Source organism: Vairimorpha necatrix, chromosome 4 (genome assembly GCF_036630325.1).
Source record: "Vairimorpha necatrix chromosome 4, complete sequence".
Lineage (NCBI taxonomy): Eukaryota > Fungi > Microsporidia > Nosematidae > Vairimorpha > Vairimorpha necatrix.
In genome coordinates, this window is record NC_088819.1 from 616,175 (window position 1) to 633,173 (window position 16,999).

Sequence of the window (16,999 nt, forward strand, 5' to 3'; positions counted from 1 at the left end):
AATGTAATGCTGTAAATAATGAATTTATTTTCGGTCTTATGTTTAATTTAGATGAGACTATAAGAGCTAAATCTTTAAGTACTGCTTTAAAGAATTCGAAAAACTAAGTAGAGACGCCGAAATACAAAGATGATAAATTAAGAACACAATCAAGTTCAAATGAATTTTAATAGAGATCAAAGAAGACCCAACAACCAATAAATTGGAGGATCCTCTTGGATTCTAATAAGGACTATCTGTTAAGACGCAAGAGCCATACTAAGAACAAGGAGCTTGACGGTAAAGATCTTATCAAGCCCCAAATTGATCTAATATCAAAAGTTATTTAGATCTTATGGGCAAGCTGCCTGTTAGTCTAATTTAGTTTTGATCATTCTAATAGATTCGAGAGATAACATCTTGCAATAAAATAGCTTAGACAGATACTAACACTTATATTTTAACATCAATTTGCTATTAAGGACGCCTTTTGGAAATGAGCAACTGACTCGTATTTACAAGCAGAAGCAAATAATTTAAAATGCAAAAAAAAGATCAAAAGGAAATATATAATGGAATAATTTAAGCGAATGATAATTTTTGTATCATAGATCCTCTAGAACAATTGCCTCAATAATATTACCATCCCCATTTTAAGGCTTACAAATAAATAAAAGGCGATCATGATGCAACAGTAATTATAAATTAATGTGGTGAACCAAACTTATTTTTAACAATGAGTGGTTTTTTTTGTTCTGAGATAAAGAAGATCTGTTTGATGGACCAGATTTAAAAGCAAGAGCATTTAATCTCAAGCCAAGCCTTGGTTGACAATATCTTAGAAGAAAAATATTTGGAGAATTAAATCTCATATATATAGCACGGGGCTACAGAAGAGGTTTCCCAACGCACACATGCTTTGTATTCCAATAGAAAATTCAGAAAAAAATTGATGTTTATCTGTTCGCACAAATCCAGGATATAGGTCAAAATTGGGATTGTCGTAGCCGATCAAATACTGGCCAATCATATTTTACAAATAACAGATTTGATTGGCTACAAAAAGTATTTAATAACATTTCCAAAAGAGGGGATGGAAACTTCTAATAAAACGTTTGACAGGGATCTTTACAAGAAAAATAGAGGTTGTGAAATAATTAATTCACAGAGGCTATGTATAGAGGAAGTATTTGTATTAGGGAGGTTCTAAAATAATCTGATTAGTTTACTACAATTAGTAGGAAGATTATCAGGTTACAAAAGAAGAAACAAACATGTGTAGAACACAGGAATACGTATAATGCCTTCTTTGTCCTATATAATAAGCATCTCTTGATCAAATTTAATTGTCATATTAATTTATAAGTATGCTATTGTAGAAAGAAGCCTTTATTATTATTAAAATCAAAACACGGGTTTATTTATTATAGAAGACTTAAAGAACTATCTGTCAAGTGTCTCAAGACGGGCACTTTCGGATTTGACATGTGTTTCGCTTCCTACACAACCCCACATTTCAAAGCTTAACGTGATTTTGACTTGTCATAACCGCTTTCCACTACCTTGTTTCACTTTTGATGAATTAAATCGCAGTTCTACGACTGTTCCTTTATCTTCCTATTTTGGTCAGAGGTTTCGCTTAATGGTAGAATTAAATTGAACCAAACAACCCTCCCACCTTATGATATCTTTATTATCAGAATTCCCCTTTAAACTCGTGTCGCGTTCTCGTCTGTGAACTTCCAAGTTCATAATCGCTTGTGTGGTATTATAAATACCACAAAATATTTATTTTTATTTTATCAATTTTCCCTTTTTGGAAAATAGACCATTCGACCGGTCTATTCCAAAAATCGAATATTTATTTCTTTTTTGCCCTGACCCCCACCGGATCATGAAACAAACTAACGATCATTACCCTTGGGAACATAGACCAAGGAAGGGCTACCAAGCCAGGGATCAGTATCCCGTAACAGATGCCCAACGAGGCTTATTTAATAACAATAAAATCATTAATTACATCGAACTATATTTATCCAGAGGTAGCTCCTCTGGACTACGTCATTTTGAATTCAAAGACGGACTAAAGAAAAATAATGATGATAAATTCGCAAACGGCGAATATAGAGAATTTGACATGAAAATTAAAGGAACCGAAGTCATATGTAAAGAAAAGATTAATATCATAAAGAAGAATTCCGAGATCACAATGAAGCAACTGGAAAAGTTTGAGAGGCTAGCAGTGGCCAATGGATGGAACGACGAACAGATGGGTTTAATTTATGGAAGTTTGTGTGTTGGTGATCACTTCCAAACTGCGAAAGAAAACACGTCATATTTAAAATTGAGAATGGCCTTACTTGAAATGGCATATCCCCGAAACATGAAATTTAGGATTACACAAGAGCTTGAAGATGTAAAACAATGCAACTATCGATATCTAGAAGACTATATAAAGGATATTTCCCTAAAGTTGGATGCTTATAGCTTTACCAACAGATTAAGTAAGCAGGAGTCAGAGAGAAAGTTCTCAGAAGTATTTTTTAGAGGACTGGGTGAACAAACAGAAATGGAGCTGTATAAGAATGAAGTAAACACTAGAAGCACCTTAGAAGTGATAGAATATCTAAAAAATCTCGAATCAGGCATTCTATCTCAGTTAGGGAAGCGGAATGAAAGTGCAGGTAATTACAACGAACAACGAAACCAGACCAAGTCAAGAACGACCTACTGTAGCACGCACAAAAGTTTTTCCCATGATACCAGAAACTGCAGGCTACGTAACAACCTACAGGTTACTAAAAATATATCGAAACAAGATGAAGGACGAAATAAAGGAAATAACATGGTGATTCAACTAGGAAACAGGAGAGGAAAAAGAGAAGTAAAAATAATTGGAAAAATTCAGACAATACATCATTTATTCTTGATCGATACAGGTTCACATTTCAATTTTATAAGTGAAAGAGTGGTTAATCAACATGACCATAAAACTCAGTCTTGCCAACCTTTCACCACGATATTTGGAAATGGAGACGAAAAAACAATTACCTCCAAAGTTACAATAAAGATAACTTTCACCCCAAGCATAACTGCCAATGCCGACTTTTATGTTATACAAGATTGTCCCGTAGATTTACTACTAGGATCAGATTGGTTAAGCGAGAACAAAGCAACAATTAACTTTACAAGTCAGTCATTGAGGATACATGAAGAGGAAATTCCTTTTATGGACGCAATTCCAAACACAGACGAAGTGTTAAACGAAAGATTAAATAATTTACTTTACGCGTCTACTCCTAATGAACTTCATATATCCCACCTTAAAAAATATCAAAAGCTTAATGATAATTTCTCTTATATGAAAATGGATGAAGCCAAGTTCACCATAATAAAGAAACTGAATATGACGCGTCACAAATTCTACAACATTGCGTTTAAATATCACGAAGCTGCGAGGAAGGAAGTAAGAAGATTACTGGATGAAAACATTATCGAAAAATCGAGAGCATCGTTTGCAAGTCCTGGATATTTTGTAGAAAAGAAAACCGGAGAGTTGAGATTAGTGATAAATTTTAAAGATATAAACGATCACATCGCTGATGACATTTTCTCAATCCCTAGAATAGACGATTGTATACTCAGAATGGGAAAGAACAAATACTTTTCTCAAATAGATCTAAAGAACGGATTTAACCAAATTAAGATTGCAAAGGAAAGTAGAGATTTGACCTCCTTTATGATAATGGGAGCCCAATACAGGTACAAACGTGTACCCTTTGGTATTAAACCTGGGCCGAAAAATTTTCAAAGATACATTACTGAAATATTACACGAAGTGGACAATTGCTTCGTGTATATAGATGACATTGTCTTATTCTCAAAGACAAAGGAAGAACATAACGATCTAATTATTAAAGTTCTAAATAAACTTAAAGAAAAAAATGTAAAAATAAATTTTGAAAAAAGCAACTTTATGAAAAATGAAATAACGGTACTAGGAAATGTTATTAATGCTGAAGGAGTATTTCCAGCTAATAAAATTATTCCCAAAGAAATCTTAGAAAGAAGAATTAAAACAAAAAGAGATGTACAAAAACTCTTAGGTACGATTGGATGGTATAGAAAATTTTTGCCAAAATTATCAACAAAATTACTACCTATCACGGATATGCTAAAACAAGGAGCAAAGATAGAATCAACTCAACATATTCAAAATATCATCAAAGAAATAAGTGAATTTATTGAGAAACGTGCAAAGTTAATTTGCCCAGATTACACTAAATCATTCGTCTTAGAATGCGACGCTTCGGACACAGGAATAGGTAGTGTCTTATACCAAGAAGATGGACCAATTGGATATTTCAGCAAAAAATTTGGAAAAGTCGAATTAAATTACAGCATTGTAGAAAAGGAATATCTTGGAATCCTTCTATCACTAATCCATTTCAAAAGCATCTTACAAGGAAATTTTGTAGAAGTAAGAACAGATAGCAAAAACTGCTTACACAGCCCAAAGCTCGAGACTTCAAGAATGAGTCGATGGAAACTTATTATAAATGAATTTAACCATAAATTAATACACATTGAAGGTAAAGAAAACATCATTGCAGATAACTTATCAAGATGTTTCACAATGGTTCAACCTAATGAGGATGAATACATAAAAATTGTCAAAGACGCAGTAATAAGAGACAAAGGCCAAAGGATAAAAACAAACAAACAAGGTAAGATATACATCAGATCAACCAAGGTAAAGTACTGGTTACAGAAAATCCACCATAATCAAGGACATAGAGGGATCACGACAATGTATAACAACTTAAGGAAATTTTTTTACGTCCCTTACTTATTGAAGAAAATCAAACAAGTAGTACAAGATTGCAAAAAATGCAAAGGATACAAATTAACATTTACTAAAAGAGAGGTAGGAGCCCCTATGTGGTCAGAAAACAAGTTAGAAAGAATTAGTTCGGACATATATGGTCCATTTAGCCTAGATAACTTTAAACATAAAGGCAAACACGAAAAGGCATTTTTAATCACAATTACTGATATAAAAACTAGATACACAAAGGTCTACTTATCGTATAAAATAAGAGGGGAAGAAATTATTCAAGCAGTAAACAATTGGATGGAAGTCACGGAATCTAAACCGTCCGTACTAATAACTGATAATGGAAAACAATATATAAGCAAAGAGTTGGAACAATATCTAAAGGAATCAGACATAAGACATTTACGCATTCCAACTTATACACCAAGTTCAAATGGTATCTCAGAGTCAATAAACCGTACCATATCGTTTATACTATCTATTATGAAAGGTGAAAACATACACACAGCAGTTGGGAAGTGCGAATGGGTAATCAACAATAACTACAACAGGACTATTGGATGTTCACCCAATGCTGCTTTGACGGGAAAGGAATATTACGATCCATTGAAAAGACCAATACGAATGCGGGAGACAAAACATATACCAATTGCAGTTAAATACAGAATAGGAGACATGGTATATGTAAGAAATTTAACAGCCAAAAAGCTAGAGCGAAAATATCGGAGGAAGCGAAGAATCACGCAAGTAGGGTCTAAAGGAAAGTGGATAAAGGTCAATGGAATCCACGAATGGATACATGTTAAGAACATAAAGTTTTAGAGGGGGTAGAATGTGGTATTATAAATACCACAAAATATTTATTTTTATTTTATCAATTTTCCCTTTTTGGAAAATAGACCATTCGACCGGTCTATTCCAAAAATCGAATATTTATTTCTTTTTTGCCCTGACCCCCACCGGATCATGAAACAAACTAACGATCATTACCCTTGGGAACATAGACCAAGGAAGGGCTACCAAGCCAGGGATCAGTATCCCGTAACAGATGCCCAACGAGGCTTATTTAATAACAATAAAATCATTAATTACATCGAACTATATTTATCCAGAGGTAGCTCCTCTGGACTACGTCAGCTTGCTATTGAAACTCATCTTTTCTTTTGCTTTTGAACAACTTTCTTATTTAAGACTATTACAAATAAGAGTTCTATTGGAAAGCAACCTTTCGCCTTATGATATGGTTGCATATAGTCTCAAACTATTTTAGGTACACATTATGCCCCATAGAATGAACCAAATGGCTTAATATTTCTTAATTTTATGGTTATTGTAATATTGAACCTTTCAAAGGCCCCATGTTGTAGATTTATAGGGAATCATATTTCTAGATAATTTTTTTGTCTTCGCATATTCCTCAAAGATATCATTTTTCAAGTTTTTTGTCATTATCAGATAAAATAGGCTTTTTAATTCCATACTTCCTGAGTATTTGTTTATCTACCAAATAAATAATACATCCATATTTTTGTATTAATAGGCATCGCCTCTGCAATTTTCGAAAAGTGGTCAATCACTGTCAATAGAAATTTATATCTTTACTCGCTTTCTCTCAATGGCCCTATTATGTCTAGTTAGTAAATTTCCTCCTTTATTTAGATATTAATTGTACGAGTCCCGAATTTTCCCTAAGGTTTCTTTTTTAACAAATTTCACAATTATCTACGTAGTTTCTATGTCTTTCCCTATATTCTTACATGTAAATTTTCGACAAATATTATCATATTCTGTTTCAATCTATGTCCTGATAAATCATGGTAAAACTTAAATAGTACTAATCTTTTCTCTGTTTTAATTATTTTCTTTTGCATTAAATTTATTTCTTAAGCTTTTCTTCATGTTTTTAATTTTCTGCTGAGATGGTCTGTATAATTTGATGGTTCTGTGATATATGCAATATCGAAATCATATTCTTGTAGTAGTAATGACCACTTGTCAACCTACCCTTAACGTCTCTAGACTTAAACAGATATTTCGGGACTTGATGATCCGTTTCGAATATGAAGTTCTAAGTTAATATTCTCTGAAGTAATGAATCGATTGTTACTGCTAGCAATTCTCGCTCTGTAGAGGAATAGTTCTTTTCTGCCTTGAAACGTAAAAAGCTGTAATAAGAAATAATCTTTTCTTTGCCTTCACACATTTGGCCCAATGCGGTCGTATTCCTCATTCAATGCATCCATTACCAAAATAAATTTTTTTTATAGATTTGGTATGGTCAAAAAGGCTGTTCTCTTCATTACCTGTTCTACCTCGTCAATTGCCTTGCAGTATTTTTTATCGTTTTCTGCAGTTCCAAAAGCCTTAAGTACCCTCATTCTTAAGTCTTATTGTACCGAATTATGGATTAACCACTTTATGTCTGTTTTTAATATATTTAAAGCAATAATTGTATAGCTCCAACAAAGATTGTGATTTCTTTTACCTTTAGGAACTATTAATTCGAATGCTTTATGTTCTTTGTACATAACACTTATTTCCTCCTTTGATATAACATGACAAAAAATGTTAAGTGGGTCTTATTGAACATGCACTTCTCTTTATTAAGTATAATCCTACTAGTTTAGGCTTTTCTAATACCCAATGAACATCCCTATTATGATCTTCTCCCGTTTTACTATAAATTAGGGCATCATCTATACATACTACAACAAATTTAACTAAGAATTCTATTAAATTGTTTCATCTTCGCTGAAATGTAGCTGATCCATTTATAAGTACAAATGGTATTTTGTAAATACAAATAACTCTTCTCTACGGGCGAAGGCTGTTTTTTCTATCAAAAAGCGTCATTTTTTTGATGATTTGCCGATTCTGCGTCAAATTTGTGAAGTGAGTAGCACCTTTAAATGCATTGATACATTCTTCTTTTCACGTTTTATTATGCGCCTTTAAGTAACGCATCATTCAATCTTCTATGATCCGCTTATAACCTTTGATCTCCATCCTTTTTAAGACAATTATTATCGGACTTCTCCATGCACTTCCGCTGGCCCCTTTGATTCCTAAATTCAGATATTTATAAACTATTATCGACGCTATGTCCTTTTTGCGCCGCCTAACCTGTATAATTGTGAAGGACTAGTTTATCATCTTTTGTGACGATCTTGTGGTGGGCTTTGGGGGATCTTTTGCCTTTTATTTAGATTCAATTTCCACCCTATTATCCTCAATTTTAATTATATTTTGTCATATCAGTAGAGCATGTCCTTTGATACATATAATTGTATCCTCGCTTGTTAATTTAAATTATCTTCAAATGTAATCTTTTAAATTTAGATTTGGCTAACGTTTTCCCGATGATCTTATTTATAATCTATTGAATGTTCTAATGAGATGTTTAGAACGATTAACAGCGGGGTTGTTTGGCAAAAGCTCTGATCTAATCAACATAAATCTCCACATTTCTATTCAGTTCTTAAAAAATTTTCCTATGAATTGTTCAATAAGGCTGCTTTAAGTGATATTAAGGACCATAATCTCGAAGAGAAATAGTGTAGTAAACAATTTATTTGAATCATTTTTCTTATCTTCTACCGTTTTTTTTCTACTTACCTAACATTCTTAAGATTGCTACTAATTTGAATTGAGCAAAATATGGACCTTTGCCTACAAATTAAGCACCTAATTTTAATCTTCTTCTCCGTTATCCATTATTTTTCTGAATGACTTTATCTTATAGCTTTTACATTCATAAGCTCTCCTACGCCACTTCAATATATCTTGGTACATTATTCTTTCAAATCATTCAAAGCTCTGTAAATGCACTCCAGCGATAAAGAATCCTTGTAAATTCAAAAAAAAGTTTGCTCGATATTTAATAGTTCTTTTAATGCGGAGGCAATTAATATACCTTTAAATACATATCCTTGCGTGCTAATCTCGCCATCATATACAGATAGATATAAATAAAGCCCATAATATATCAATAAAAAGATTATTAATACATATTTTTAACTGCATTTTACTAAAAATGACGTACACTAAATGACACAATCAACTTATCTAATCCAAATTTTACAGGCTGAGAATATATTTGGTTACTTACTATTTTTTTATAGACATTATAAAAGGAGTCTCAGTAAACTCCCAATGCACTCATACAACCTCTTTCGTCGAGCATGTTCTCAAATAACTGCAGTAGGTCATTTTTTTTCATTCTAAATATGAGAAACGTCATGACATTGTCGCAAATTATTGGAATGAAATCATGAGTTTGTTTATTGTACAAATTTAAAGATTGACGTGTCAAATATCTTGAAATGGCCATTGCCTTCTTTGACATGTATCACCACTACTACAGGTATATTTATAAGCTACTTGTTTTTTGCTAAATTAGAAATGCAAAACAAAAAAGATCAGCACATTCGAGAAATAAGATATAATTTCCGAACCAATGTTAAGATTGTTTAAAAGAAGATGTATGATGCATATTACGACATCATAAAACTAGCGACACATCTTCCACGAGATTTAACAAAAATCTTTGAAGAAGGTAAGCAGTAGAAAAATTTATAATAAGCTAAGATAAGACAATATTATTGGCGTACTTCTCATTAAATTATGATTATTCAATCAGAGTGTATTCTTATAGTGTTGTTCCACATCACCATATTAATCTAAAGACAATTGCAATTTTACAAGAATATCCAATGGGAAAATGTTAGCTCGATTCTAATTCGTCTTAATGATGTAAAGAGAGATTACATCTTTGAATCCTATTAATTCATGTCATAAAAACACTTTATATGAAGAGCTAAGAAGTTATAACAGACAACATATAGTACTTTATCGAGGCGGCAAAAGCAATAAATTTTCAAATCTAGATATAATATGAGATTATACGTATATCAATTTGTAAAATACAAATCCTAGAACAATTTGATTGTTGTTTCGTTACATTTATTCAGCTGAAAAACGCAAAAAATCATTTTGTTATTGTGAAAATTTAAGGGAACCATGGTCGGTTAACTAAAGGATTAATAAAAGATTGATTGCTCACCATTACTGCTTTTTTTAAAACGATCATAGTTGATCTTTAAGATCTTAGGTAATTCTAACCAAGGCCTGCGTTATGAAAGTAGATATTATAGAGAAAGAACCAAATTTGATTTAACCAGAATGAATGAAATTTAAACATACACATAAACATGCTTTTATTAGATAAAAAGTTTTTGGATAAAGAAAAAATAATTATTTTATGAAGATGCTTTGGCAGGAACAGAAAACGGACCATCTCTATAATGCATTTTTGACATTCTAATAAAAATTTATAAGTGAAATATAATTTTCAATTCAAAAATGGCAATATTTTGGGCGCAGAATGAAAGACAAAACATATCTTAATGTTTTTTCCTTTTTTTCTAGATAGGCTGGGTTTTTAATGTAAAACAAAATTCTTATGAAGCTACTGAAATCAAGACTGCTTATTGATACTATACCAAGAATCAACAATGTCTAAACATTATTTTAAGCAAAGGATAGAGTATCAAAAGACTCTGGCGACGAAAGGATGTTAAAAAATTGACGATATTTATAGTAAATCTCCGAATATCTCATTGTTGTATTTTGAGGCTTGTCTGTTGACATAGTAAAGTCCTCTAAATAAAAAGCTTAAGTTTTAGGAAAAATAAACATTTTTAGGTTTTTGTAAAAAGCCATATAATCTGCCTAGATTTATGAATAGTTGATAAAAGAAGGCGATGTGAAAATCAAAGAACATTATAACCTCATCATTTCAAGCTTTATTAAAAGAAAATACATCGCAAGAGCAATATATAGTGAATGCACTTTTAGTTATATACGAATTACTTAAAAGATAATTAATAACTGTCGAAATTTGATGTTTACATCTAAACAAATAACCATATCCTCTATTCTTCTGATTTTTAGTTCATATAGTACTGCTTAGTCAGGTATAATTTGCGAATATCTATCAAACAACATTAGATATTAAGTATTTTTTATCTTTAAAAAAGCAAGGCCTTTATGGTGTGTTGGTGTGTATCACAAGTTATTAGCTATTAAAGTTTTTATTGGCTGGGTGGCTTTTCTTTAATAACAATAAAAGTTTTTTAGTTTATTTTTTTTAAGTATAATATACATTCTGTAATTTTATGGATTTGTAAAAGAATGCTTGGGTTGAAGTATGAGCAATATATATTGTTAAAAAGGTCGGATCAAAAAAATGATCTTCTAGCCGGCAGTGAAAAATTTATAATGGTGGATATCTCTACAGGAAAACCTATATATACGATGAATATGATTTCTAAAATCGACGTAAAGCAGGCGAAACATACTTCTAATTGTTTTAAATAAATGATAATTTATTGTCTAGGTTTTCTATTTATTAATTATATAAGTTTTAAATGTCCTTTGAAAATGTGAGCCGGGGTAAGGGAGCAGTTACATAACGAAGGCGAATGTCTGTATCTCTATTTTGTGCAAGACAAAAGAGAAACTCAAGATGTTTTTTACTAGTAAGCCCAAAGGCTTGAAAAAATTCAATGAGTATTACTGAATCAAAGAAGACAATGAAGAAAAGCAATCAATTGGTACAAAGATCAAGCAAAAGGATATCTACAGAAGCTGCTAAATTTATAAACAAATATTGATAACAATGGGAAATTGCTTAAAGAATAATACGTAAACAATAAGAACCTCCGTTCAAAACTTAATACCAAGAGTTATAATTTACATAATTTTAATTCGATTGTTTATCACTATAAAAAAAAAATATTAAAAATTAAAATTTTTACTTTTAATTGATATTACTTTAATTCTATATTGTATTTTTAGACAATTATAAACTCATTCTAACATTTATAAATGACACATTATGGGTATTTTCTAATTCGCCTTTTAAAATGAAAAAAACCAAATAACTTAAATTTAAATGTTATGCATACATTGATCAATGGTATTATATTAGACTGTAATATTTGAATAAAAATAAAGAATAGATTGTAATTTTATTGACTGGAAATTAAAAAAAAAAAGTTTCTGAATCCATATTAATATTATTTAATACTATTTCACTGTTTTTTAGATAACTACTAATATGTTCGAAAAAAATATTTTTTAGGTCAAACTATTTAATTGGTTTTCTCTTTTTAATCATCTTTATTTTTTAAATCGCATTTCGAAAAAAAAATTATCATAAAAAACTACTTGCAACAATAACTTTGATTTTCTTGAACATACAGCCCTGCAAGTCTATAAAAACTTCGATATTTACTATTTCTCATCTAAAAAAAAATTTTATTTGCCCTTTAAGACGGAATAATATATTTACTATTTTAGAGATGAAGATGAAAAGGGGGGTTTAAAAAAAAAACTTTTGTAAATTCATACTACTTATAAAAAAATAGTTTTTTTTTGTTTTAGTAAAAAATTACGTTGTTAATTATGAATATCTTGAAGGTTTTTTACAATTATGTTTATACGAAGATGTCCCCGAGTCTACTGCGAATTAGATAATTTATGATAAACAGATTGAGCGTGGCGATTTTCTTATTTTGATTGAAGGTAAAGAATATTTGGTTTTAGTGTCGCCATTTAATGAACAGAAACATGAATCTTAAGTACAATTTTGCGCTATATGCCGAAGACAAGTTTCGGACCGGAATTATAATAATTAAATGTGAGAACAAGAGCGTCAAGGATACTATAAAAGAAATTGAGGAGAGTATAAAACAAGAATGTTCTCGTACCAATTATGACTCCCATTTATTATTTAACAGGACAGCGAAAACAATACAATTTTTGAAACAAATAATTAAAGAATTGAAAGAAATTTAAAAATAGGGAAGAAGTAATGTTTATTTCGAGATTATATATGATTGAATTTTTCATAATACATCGTTATTCTTTAATTGTATGATGGCATAAAGAATCCTCGTTGGGAACGAAATTTTCGCGATCGTCGCCTCCCATTCACGATTTATGTAAAAACTAATATATCAAAATACTTTAGTTTTTATGCAATTATTGAATGAAGTTATTTTTCTTTGAATAAATTTAGACGATCTTGGAATTGATACTAATGTCGAATCTCCTGGAGCAGAACCATTGCATAGTAACTTGAATGATATTATAATCATGTCGTAATCTCGGGTAAATGTCTGAAAGAAGTTGTTATTCTATAAGTGTACATATAAATGTTTTATTTATATTTAAAGTTAAATTTGTATGATCTCGCTTCGGTTTAAAGTATGTTGATCGTCTGTCTGTTTAATCGTTTCTTTTCATTGAGTATGCCTTTCTTTAAAACTTTTATTTATAAAAAATATTTTACAAATTCACTTTTTTAAGCAATTGAAAAGGAAGAAATAATTCAAAATTTATTGTGAGATTTACTAAACATCAGTAATTTTTGCATTGAATTATATAATTCTATTTATATGATAGTATAAAATCATGCGATGAAATTATTTTGCCAAATTGTGGAATCGGCAAACTTCAATCAGACGATGATAAGCTTATGATTAAAATAATAAACTATAAAGTTTAAGTTCCAATTACTTTGTGAAATTTTCTTATTCGTTAACCACAGAAAATATTATCAAAAAAGTATGTTTTTATGAATTTTATGAAATTTTCGAAACTTGACACGTTTTGAAAAGAAAGGGAAAGCTACAAAGTAGTAGAGTTATTTTTCGATTAATAAATTGTGAGGATTAATTTCTGAGCAGAACAGGAGCGGCGGGAAATTACATATTTGTACATATTTTGTTGACCATGGGGGCATAAAACCAAGTGAAATAAGTAGTTTTTTAAAAAATTAAAGCTCTGAAGAAAATCGCAAAACAGAACTTATAAAGATGTTATCATAGAATATATCAAAAGAATAAAACATAAAACTATGCATTTAATGAAATCTTTTTAATTTTAAAGCAGAAAAATACGTAAATGGAAATGATATTTCTTTTGAATTAGTGTTTGGACCTTTAAAAGGGATGAGGCGGTGCCCTTAGCACAGTGGTAGAATGCAATGCTTCCATTGAGCAATGGCTGGGTTCGATTCCCAGGGGCACCAAAATTGTTTCTACTTTCTATGATGCAGTTGGAACAACTCAGATGATGAAAATGTCCACGATAATCATTAAGTTGATTCAATGAAACTTGTGTGTGTCCAGCCACAAGGGGATTAGCATCTAGTGTAGAAACGCACCTCAAGGCCTGAAAAACAGTATCCCCCTTTGGTGACTTAATGATACATAAAAGTATCTAATGGGTACGGCCTAGTTGAAGCCCATGGCTGGTGCACTCTAGAGTGGGATCCCAGAGCTAACTAAGAGACTAGACGAAGTAGGGCAATAGAAGGTCTCGTGGACCCTATCCTACATGATTCTGTAACACGGTGGCCGAAACTAGTGGGAGACTGGTGGTCAACGCAGCCTAATAAAAACGCCGGGCTGGGGATGTGGTCGTGTAAGGAGCCGTGTGTGCAATACGGATAATTGTAGGGACCTTTGAGTCAGTACGATGATCTCTCTCCTCGGGTTATAGATAACCATGCCCGTTAAGTATATCCGCTGTGAGGTCACTCTGGACGCGATTTGAGGTATAAATGGAAAGTGTTCTCCTGGAGCCAAAGTCCAATGGATACGGCGGAGCTTGCTGCACCGGCAAGTGTATGGAGGGAGTTTTAGTGAGTAAGAATCCCACAGTACCAGTTGGATGAGGATCACACCCAAATCCCTCTGGTCCCTATGTAAGGTTTCTCCCTACCTCTTACTTGCAAGAAAAAAAAAAAAAATTTAAAAGGGATGAGATCGGATTGAGTCAAAGCATTGTTTAGAAACTATTGTCAAAAGTGTTAATTCTTGGGTTCAAACTAAGAACGAAAATTTGATTATTTAAAGATATATAAAGGTTTTTGTGGTATTATGACCATATAACATCTATATATCCTATAGGATGTATTTTACAATTTTTAATTATTTTTCCTCCTTCTTAATTTTAAATTATTTTATTTTAAATCTATACAAAAAAGAAAATGAGTTAAAAGGAGAAAACAGTAAATTAAAGCTATAACAATAAATGTCGCGCGCGCGGGGCGCACGTGCGCCCAGCCCGCACACGGCCCAATTCCCGCTTTTTAAGCCATTTTTCATTTTTTTAAGGGTGCTTATGAAAAATGGCTCGCGCGGGGATCGAACCCTTCCTCTTAAAATTTGACCAGTTCGTTTCAGAATTTCTGACCGCTGAGCTAAACTCAGTTATAAAAAAACCTTAAAATATAAATAAGTTAAAAACAACACCATTTTAAAAAATATTTCATAACATCCCTCAAATGGTCTTACCTGTGAAAAACTCGGAAGAATATAAAAATATTCTAGATATTATTGTAGAAAACAAAGTCGTAAAAGATATTTCGAGGTTTTCTTTGGCGAGATTAAGGAAAAAGGCTGAACACTTTACAATTGTAGATAATCATCTTTACTTAAGAGGTATCGACAATCTACATTTAAAGGTTTTTGCACAAACGGATATTTGTGCGATGAAGTTAGAAATGCAAAAACTTCACGTAGATGGGCATTTAGGTCAGAATGCCCTATACCTAAAAAGTAAATGTTTATATTTTTCAATCCCAAGGGAATTGATACGTGATGTTGTACGTGAATGTAAAATTTGCGCTCAATGTCAGCCTTTGAAGACAAAGGAAAAAATGAAACATATTACAGCAGAATTTCCATGGGAACGCCTAATGATAGATCTTATTGATATGAGATCATACAAGGAGTTTAACGATGGGTATTGCTGGATATTATCTATTTTGGATGTATATTCAAAACTTGCCAGAACATATCCATTAAAAGGTAAGACAGCTGAGTGTGTTATAGAGTGTTTGGAGGATTTATTTGAACATTATGGTGTACCTGGGATCATTCAAAGTGATAATGGTAAGGAGTTTAGGAACAAATTGATGTATGATCTTGCATCAAAATATAAAATCCTTCTAATAAACGGGAGACCTAGACATCCACAGGCACAGGGTCAGGTGGAACGGTTTAACCAAACAATCACAAGGTTATTATCAAAAAAATTAATGGACGAAGAAACATCAGAACGAAGTGAAAGGTGGATTGATTGTCTAAAAAAGGTTACTAGTGTTTATAATCAAGCAGTTCATTCTGCGACTTCTTTTACTCCATTTGAGAAAATGTTTAACAGAGCTGGTTACAACACAGTAGTTCGTAAAAATTTAGAACCTGAGAATAAAGTGTCTTTAGAGTTAGATAGAGAAATATGTCCTGTGTCTGTTGATAATGAAATCGATTGTGTTAAAAAGGAAGAAAAATCTAAAGAAGACTGTGTATTTTCGAGTTACCAAAAAAAATACTTTGCACGAATGGATAGACGCGCGGTACACAATTCTATTTATGATTTTGAAGTAGGTGATACTGTTTTATTGAAAAAAGATTTTGATAATAATAAAAAAACTAAGAAAAAAAAACTTGAATCTTTCTATCATAAAGAGTCTATAGTAATAGAAATTTTATCTAACAATCGAGTAAAGTTAAATTTAGAAGGAAATGAAGTTATAGTAGATTTAAATTTGATTAAAAAATAAAAAATTAGTTTATATATTTTGTCAGTACTTTTACTTATAAGGATTCCCGAACCCAACATATTATCTTGAGTTTAAAAAGATTCCAATATCAAAAATATTCCCATGCAAAAAAAAACTTCTGTAAATCTAAACAATTTAATTATCTTTTTAAAGTAAAACAAATCTATTATTTTTTATTCCTTAATTTTCCTTCGGAAAAAAAAAATTGTTCTCACTGCGCTCGAACCCGGCAAAAACTTCGTTTTTGTGCGGGCTGGGCGCAAGTGCGCCCTGGGCGCTTGACAATAAATATTATAAAAGCCTGCCAGGGACAGACGGGCAAACGTATAGTTCTTTAGAGTATTACTTTAGAACAAGTGCATCCCTGTGTAGCACGCCAGATTTCTAAAAAATTATTTTAAAGATGTCACAAACTTTAGAGACATAATAATATCATTTATCTATGCAATGACATGTTTGCTTATTGAAAAATCTAAAAACAAAACTACAAGCCTAAGAAATGAAAAAAATTTATTTCTTTTTTAAAATTCTGTTTGACATAATAT